General features: G+C 46.0%; 1 protein-coding gene across 14 annotated transcripts in view; it reads right to left on the bottom strand.

The window, feature by feature from the left end:
• Window positions 1–2,179: 2,179 nt before the first annotated feature.
• Window positions 2,180–8,622, bottom strand: part of NELFB (negative elongation factor complex member B) — a 48,799-nt gene continuing 42,356 nt past the window's right edge. For 4 of the 14 annotated variants that reach the window (XR_014785891.1, XR_014785893.1, XR_014785894.1 and 1 more), the window contains one exon: window positions 2,180–8,622. This exon is cut by the window's right edge. The gene's annotated coding sequence lies outside the window, so the exon portion shown is untranslated. The other 10 variants (XR_014785895.1, XR_014785902.1, XR_014785892.1 and 7 more) reach the window with 10 other exon arrangements.

Genomic DNA, 8,622 nt, shown 5'->3' with positions numbered 1-8,622 from the left:
GATTCGGCCCAGGGACTGTCCCTGATAAATAGGGACAAGAAGTGGGACCTGAAACAAAATCTAGCAGTGTGGGTTACAGCCAGCCAGCCAGCCATACACTTTTCCAGGATACAGCCAAGCAACATCAGGATCTGCACAGGCCCCTGAACATCTCTAATAAAGGGAGCAATTAGAGCTTATGTGAGTCTGTCAACCCTACTTTCACACACACACACACACACACAGACAGCCTGCACTCTGTTCTGCAGTAGATGAGGTCAGAGGATGCCTTTGCTATCCTGTGGAGTCAACAACTCACAGGCATGTGAAACCTGTTCTCCCTGCCGCTCTAGGGAGGAATGCTTTGTGTGACGTCCATCACGCCCACAGTGGGCGCATTTGCCTGTTCCTGACCCAGATTGTCTAATAAGAGAACAGGAAAAAGGAAGAGATGCAGAAAATGGAACAAAACATGGGTACATGTTGCCTGCAGCTCACTGTCGACAGGTGGCTCACTTTGATGCCTAAGGTGTATGTAGGATGGATGTAGGGAAAAACCTTTTTTTAAAGGAACATAGGAAGCTGCATTACACAAGGCCCATTCCATCTAGCCCACCATTCTCTACTCTGACCAGCTGTGTTTCTCAGCTGTGAATCTCACGGGGTGACCATGGGCCAGTCACCTTCAGTGGGAAGTTTTGAAGTGCAGGAACTCAGCACAGCAGGTTCCATAGCCATGGCCTTGAGGTGAGTCCCAGAAATGCAGGCAACTGGGTTGACTGCTGTGTTGAACCCCAAGGCAGAAAAGGAAAGAAGAAGGAATGATCCACTTCATTATTTTGGATGTGCCCGATCTCGTCTGCTCTTGGAAGCTATGCAGGGTCAGCCCCGATTAGTACTTGGATGGGAGACTGCCTGGGAATCAGGCTTCCTGCACTGAGCAGGGGGTTGGACTCGATGGCCTTGTAGGCCCCTTCCAACCCTATGATTCTATGAAGTCTATGAACTCATCTCCAAGTTATTCTATGTGAATCAGCCACAAACAATAGTAACACTTGAATGCTTCATTATCTCATTCACTTTTCTGAGGGTTCCTCAGCTACCCTGACACACCATCAAATTACACCATTGCTCCTGCTGAGAAAAGTCCCTTGCATTCCCCTTCTGCTGCACGACTGGTCACCTCTCTCAGCCCAATCTACCTCTCAGGGTTGTTGTGAGGATAAAAACAGCACGCGCAAGAACCATGTGCGTTCTTGCCAGTATCAGAGGCAGTATGCCTATGTACACCACTTGCTGGGGAAGATAGGCGGGAGGGTGCTGTTGCACTCATGTCCTGCTTGTGGGTTCCTGGTCGACAGCTGGTTGGCCACTGTGTGAACAGAATGCTGGACTAGATGGACCCTTGGTCTGATCTGGCATGGCGTTTCTTATGTTCTTAACCATGTATGCCTTTCCGGGGGGCAAAACATTGATGTTGCCGAGGTGTCTAGGGCTGCCATCTTGCTGCCCCTTTCTTCCACGGGGCTCTGTTGGATTTCATCCATAAATGCCTCTATAACTTAAGCACCTACTGGGATCCCCGACTTTTGAACTGGCCCCCGTAGCTGCACCTTTCACAGCAGCTTGACGTGTGAAGACATGAGTGACTGCTCACGCTCAGCTCCATGCCATGAAATGCATCACATGCTGGTTTCTGTACATCAAACTTCTGTCAACGGTGCAAGAGCAGATTGATTAAAAGTTTTTTTCCCCCTTGTCCGGCCATTGGGCAACACATCCTAGCTTCTACGCAGAAGCCAAGGATGCACTTTCAGGCGCTGCTGAGGCACCCATGATGGCACCACAGGCCCTGACAGCACACCTCCCGGAAGCAGGAAACGATGTTGGGAAGATCTGGACAACAGCCACCTTTCCTGGAACTTCCACCTTGGGAAAAGGTGGAGGAATAACCATCCAGTAAATTGTGACCTAGTTCTGGCTGACCGCCCATGTTTTCCTGGCATGAACTTGGATTTGGATCCTCCTTGTTCCACTATCTCAGCGCAACATCACACCTGGCCTCAGTTCTGCCCCGTCTTTTTCACATCTCTGCATAAATGTAGCAAATGCCAGATGCAAAGTAAAGCCAAGCATACCACCTGTACCGTTAATACAGTGTACCGTTAATACGTTGTACTGTTAATACGTTGTGCGGAACAGGGATTGTCACCAGGCAGCTTGTGCGCCAAATATGCCCCCTGTCCATCCCCCAATAGCTTGCAACACTTATCTTTGGGAAAGGGTGCAAAAAAAAGTATTTCCTCTATTGTGCCTGTTCAATTGCTATTAAAGTGAACACGTTGGCATCCAGCACCATCAACGGCCTGAAAGGACTGTTGCAGCAGTTCCTCTCTCCCCTCCCCTCCCACCTTGCCCAGGCTAGGGAACTCCTGACATCAGTTTCTGAACAGACATTCAACTGCCCTGAGAAAACATATTCTGGCAGGGTTGGTGTATGGAGTTTTTTGAAAATGCTTTTCCAATTCCACATTCCATGGTTTGTGTAAGGGCTTCCCCACACAGGGCTTTTATCCTGCCATTGAGATTGGTTATTCACGAAAGCTTGTGTGTCCTTTACATGACGTTGTCAACTTCCAGTGCCCCTCCCCTGCTTTCCGACCATTTCCACTGCTTTATTTGAAGCAGAAATAACATGCTAATAAAAAGAAGCACTTTGATTCGGGTTGAATTTGTCTGTGTGAAGAGGAAGCCATACTAACAATAGCACCATTTACTGGCTGTATAATGAAACATACAGAACTCGCAGATAAAGGGGGAAAATGGGAAGCACTGGTAAAGGGCTGAGCTTAATCCTGCAAAGAATCTGGAAGCAGAAGCCCTGGTAAATTCATGGGAGAAAAAGCCTCTGTGTGGAAAAGCCCTAGGTCACTGAACATATTTCTTCTCCATTAGTCAGGAGGTGCCCCTTTGGGGCATGTTAAAAAACGTTTTAAATGTAATTCTGTGTATGTCAGAGTTTCTCCATGCATGCTGATACCTCCCTCTAATTTCTTGGGGTGGGGGGACTGTTTTGGCTCCAATCCTGTCAGCACTCACTCACCTAAATTTGCTATTAGAGGCGATTTAGTAGTACACAAACATGTCTTTTGTTATGTCTACACTGGGGAATCTTTCGCATGTATGTCTGGATCATTGCTTTGTTGAGGTCAAAATCTAGCTGGATGTGATTTTCAGTATTCAGCTCCTCCTCCCAATGATTAACAAAACCAGAATAAATTTATGTAAAAACAAAACAACAGCAGAGGAATTGATGCAACACATGAGAATCAATGTCACTGTATACAAGAATGTATGAAGACTGCGGAATTTAGCTGCCCATTTCCGACTTTGATCACAGAAGGTGGCTGACTTTGCCCAGTTCTGGCCAGCACGTGCTGCAATTCTGTAGAAATGTAGAAAATGTGCAGGAAAGGGTCAGAATGCAGTTTCCTGGGAGTCTCCGCTTTTTAAAAACAAAAACACACACAAGAAGGAACAGGTTTCTAGCCCTTATGGCTACAAAGATACGCTTGAAACTGTGTGGGTTGTGCTGTTGAAATCTGAGGAGCCATACAAAGCTAAACAAGTAATTTCAGTGGTCAGCCCCTTCTCACAATTAGAAAAAACAAAATACATTATGTAACACAGAACAATGGCAGAACACGATTCAAAACGTGCAAAATTATGCAAGTGTACACGATTTGCAGAATGTCTGCAGGTTGTAGAATTGAATTTTCTGGGTGGCAGAATATGGATTACCTTGGGACAATGTTTAGCACAGTGTACCTCATTACAACTCAGCAAAGACAGATGTTCTCCCCACCCCACCCCACCCCACCCCACCCTGGAGCTTAATAGAGCCATACCATGGCAAGAAATATTGACCCCATATCAGAGAAAATCAGTCTGGGATTCCAAGACAAAAAGTCTTTGATCTCAACCCTCCCTTGATGTTTGACTGAGCTTTGTTGGTCTTACCTGTCTTTCCCCAAGGGGATTCCCCCCCCCCCCTGAGAACAGGAGGCTTCCCAGGGGCTTAAAGAATCTGTGAAATTTCTCATTGCCAAAATTGTGCAGGAGAGGATCAAGGCAACAGCCTACCATACTGAGGACAACAGATACATAACACGCAACTTCAATGTGGTGTAGGAGGTCACAAGACATGCTATAAAATCACACAATGGCACCAGGTGTCCCACAAATATGGGACACCTAGTGTCAAGAAGGGGGCATGACGTAGATGGCAAAGATGACCAGAACAATGGTGATCATCTGTATGGACTTAGACTTCATCACCCTGCCTCAGAGAATGGTGTTACTTATGCTGGCAATGTAGGTCCCCAGCATCATGTAGGAGGCTGGTGTCAACCAAGGCAAGATTGAACTGCAGCATTACAACAGAATTCCAGGGCTTGATGGTGAACTGGAAAATCTATAGTCTGAAGCTGCTGAAAACCAGTCCACCCACAGAGAAGAGGGTTTGGATGGCAAGGCACAGTTCCTGGAGCTGGCACAGCATTGAGTTGGTGACGTTCACTGAGTGATGGAGAACCGGTGGCTTCAGATGCTTGGGAAGGGTTATCCATACACCTGCCAGTCCAGAAATACAGAGGCAGCAAGGAGGGGATTTACATCTGCTTGTTGTAGCATCACTAGCCAGGTCATAGGGAAAACATCTCCACCGGTACCTGTCGCAGTTCTTAAGGTGTGGCTGCATTATGCACGGCCCTTCCAAGTCCTCCTTCCAGGGGGGCTTTTTCACATGAAAGCTTGCTCCTCCTACAACATCTATGGACTCTTCAGAATTAGTCTGTTCCTGGAAGAGCCTCTTTAACTACAAGAAAAGTGCTGCATTCAGGGATTTTTTATTTTTTTTTTAAGAATACAAACACTAATTTCCATGGAACTCAAAGATAACAATATTCTGTTCGCAGAAGTCAGAAGGGTGCCTTAAAAATAAGAAGAAGAAGAGGAGGAGGAGAAGGAGGGTTTTTTTTTTATTCTTTAAAATACAGGACATAAAAACATTAGAACTGCAAGTCCCCTGGGATATTGCTAATCTCAGGGCCAGACTAGACATGACTTTAATTGCATGAATGGAATGAATGTGCATATTTTTAAAAGGTATAAATAGCAGCTGCAGGGGTTGAGCAGGATGGGACCCAGAAGTGGTGGGGAGGAGGAGTTTAAGCCCTTCCCCAATCCCTCCCCCCCCCCCAACTTACCTGATATTTGCATTGAGAACTGAGATTTGTCTCCATTGGTAGCTTTAGGGGGTAGTTTTGGCAGGACTATAGCGGGGGATAAAGGATTATACCCTCCCACCTCGCCAGCTGCTGTCCAACTACTAGTCAGGTTCTCCTGCAGATGCTAAGTATGTTAAAAATAAATAAATAACATGTGTATTAATTGCATTCATACCAGTGATGCCACTCCAGTCACACTGAACAACCACGTTTCTACGTAAGGACAGGCGGATTGGTTGAAGCAATGGACATCCATTTGGTAAAGATGACACAAGTCAAATCAAATCCCAGAACACTCTAATGCAGCCTTCCCTGATCTCGTGCCCTCCAGATGTTTTGGACTACCACTCCCAGATCTCTGACCATTGGCCATGCTGGCTGGGGCTGATGGGAGTTGAAGTCCAAAATTGCAGGAGGCCACCAGGTTGGGGAAGACGGTGCTAATGACTGTTACAGTTATACATATGCATTTGCCATACTTTAGGTCACAGGTGGGCAACTCCTGGCCCACCGGATGTTTTGGCCTACAACTCCCATGAGTCCTAGCCAGCCTAACCAATGGTGAAGAATGATGGGAATTGTAGGCCAAAACACCTGGGGAGCCACAAGTCGCCCACCCCTGCCTTAGGTGGTTTGGTATCTAGTCTCCTGAGCTGGGGAGCAGACAACAGTGCATTGTGGAAGAGGCAGGATGACGCGCAGGGCTGCATTCATTGTGATGGCGAGCAGATCTAGCTCCTGTGAAGCTGAGGGCCGGAGTGGAGGTTGAGCCATCTCTAGCCAGCAAGAGCACTTCTCCTACCTGCTCAGACCAACAAGCAAGACTGAGAGGGGTCAGGGAGTATCACCTGACCCACTTCAGCCTATCACTGTAAGGAGGACCCATTCGGCTGGTCTCCCAGCAGTTCCACAGTTGTCTATAGCTTAGTTGGGGCACATGGGTGGAATTCTTGCTCAGCATCCCTAGATAAGTAATTCAAGACCTGCTGCAGGTTCCAGTCCTGGACTTAACGTGGTAAAGAAAGAAATAGCAGCGTTACCTTTCAATATATATCTACAAGATTTAGGACCTCCTCCTCTCCCCAACACTCCTCAGAAACGACTTTCATAAGTCAGAAATCCCCGAGCGGTGGCCATGTTGGTCTAGTGCAGGAAAAATGGCAAAGAGCCCCATTGCACCGTAAACAGATTTATTGTCGCATCGGATTGCGTCTGACAATGTGGGCCTTAGCCGGTGAAAGCGTAGATGGCGAGAAATGCATGGATTCTTACAGTACAAGATGGTAACTCCGCAGATTCGCGTTTTGGTTTGTACCCCGCAGCCTCCTTCAACTTGGAATAAATGGGGTCGCCCCTTTACACCGACCCACCACTTCCTCAGCCCGGCCTTCAACCCTAGAAGCAAACGAGGTGGGGCTGATACTCGTCTCTCCTTTTGCATGGGGTTTGGTGCATCATGCACCAGACCTGGGGGTGGGGTGGGGGGACGACACACAGGGAAAGGAGAACAATTACGGACAATTAATGGAGTTTGTAGAGAACCTTGGCTATGGGGCGGTATAGAAGTGAAATAAATAAATGAATAAGTAAGTGAATACATACAAACAAACAAACAAACATACATACATACATACATTGAATATACTGTGCTGCGTCACAGAAATCACCATCCCTCACTCCTGCCTCTTCCCATTTGGTCTGGTGCCACCTTGTCTTTTCTTCCATTTGCAATCCTCTTACGTTTCTCACCTTCATTTCTTGCCCAAGACTTAAGCTGGTTGAGAATGATCAAACAGTATCACTCACAGAAAGAAAAGGCTGCAGTGGTGCCCCAGCAAGCCAGTGCTTTGACCAAGAAGATCTGTGGCCCTGTTATTTTGGGGGCATGGCCCAAGATCTTTTAATACTTGAGGTGAAGGGCAAGATGGCTCCCCTTCTGCACTGCAGACAGAAGCTGACAAGACTGGCAGTTGAATCCTACTTTAGTACTGGCGATGGGATAGCATTCTCCACCACTACTGCAAATCCCATCGCCATGGGAGCTAGTAGTCTGAGAATGATTGGATAAAAATATATTTCCTCGTTCCCCTTGCAAATGGAACAGCTTTACAATTTCAAAATAAATGTACTACAAATAAACCAGCAAAGGTGAAAACAAAACAAAAAATGTTATTTTAAAAAAAGATGGTTTACCATTTTTTGGAGGTCGAAAACACATGATGTGAGATTTTTCTCTGTCTTCTCCCTCTGGTGTCCTCAGCTTCTCTTCTTCCTGCTCTAACTATCACTAACTGACTTTTTTTCAGCTCCTTTCCCAGCATTCTGTGCCTGTCCTTTCCTTGGCCCAGCACTCTAAGAGCTCACAGGAAAAAGCATTATTACACATGCATACACACATTGTGTCACATGTTACATTGCATGCACATATGCATTAACATATGCATTAACCTCCCCTTTGCTTCATCCCTCTCCCTTCTCCCTTCCAAGCTGCCCAAAGCTTGAGCTTTGAACTTTTTTGAAGTGTCAAAATTTTCTGCACATCTACACTATTCAGTCTTCAGTTTAAAACAAAATAAGCAAAATTGGTCTGATAGATCTCTAGTAATAAAGCTTACACTACCATATTCTTATATAAGATACTAGGGCAAGATGCCTATCATTTACTCTCGCTGACTAATGCTAAATAAATCATCTGGAGCAACCCTGCTAGTATGCAAAGCATGGGAACTCCGGCACCTGTAAATCTATAGCCTTGTGCAGTCATTTGCAGTCATTACGGATAGGAACCTTCATCCAATGTTTACTTATTTTTATCCAGAACCCCTATATCACTTTGCACATAGAACTCTGTATGTACCCATGGCTAAAGCACACAGTATCCTAGATACCCTTTGATTGCTGTTGGTTTGGGAATAACTGCCCCCCCACACTAAAGTTTTAAAGCCTTTCTTTCTTTCTTTTCTTTCTTTCTTTCTTTCTCTTTCTTTCTTTCTTTCTTTCTTTCCTTCCAGGAGAGTAAGTTGGTTAGTCTTTGTTCAGCTTTCCACCTGCAGTTAGCTCTGCTCTCCCTTCTTATCTATCTCATATCTGAGTTTGTTATTTTACAGTTGGTTTACTGAGTGCTCCTAGGGAATGCACAGCTTCATCCTCCCCCTCCAAGCTTTCCAGCAAAAAACCTTAGAACATGCAAAGGTTAAAGGGCCTTGCTAATCCCCAGCTCCTCATCAGAGAAGGACAACCCCAAACCTAGAACCAAGACCTACAGAACTTCAAACCTCCTCTTAGTACCCTTCCTTCTCTGGGATACAGAAATATCTGTGCTCTAATCTCTCTCATTTCCCAATTTTTCTTTGTC

This window comes from Heloderma suspectum, chromosome 14, assembly GCF_057233095.1.
Source record: "Heloderma suspectum isolate Gila_16-S chromosome 14, 16-S_ref, whole genome shotgun sequence".
Taxonomy (NCBI): Eukaryota; Metazoa; Chordata; class Lepidosauria; order Squamata; family Helodermatidae; genus Heloderma; species Heloderma suspectum.
Note: the sequence above shows the minus strand (reverse complement) of the source record. Positions and strands in the feature narration are given on the sequence as shown.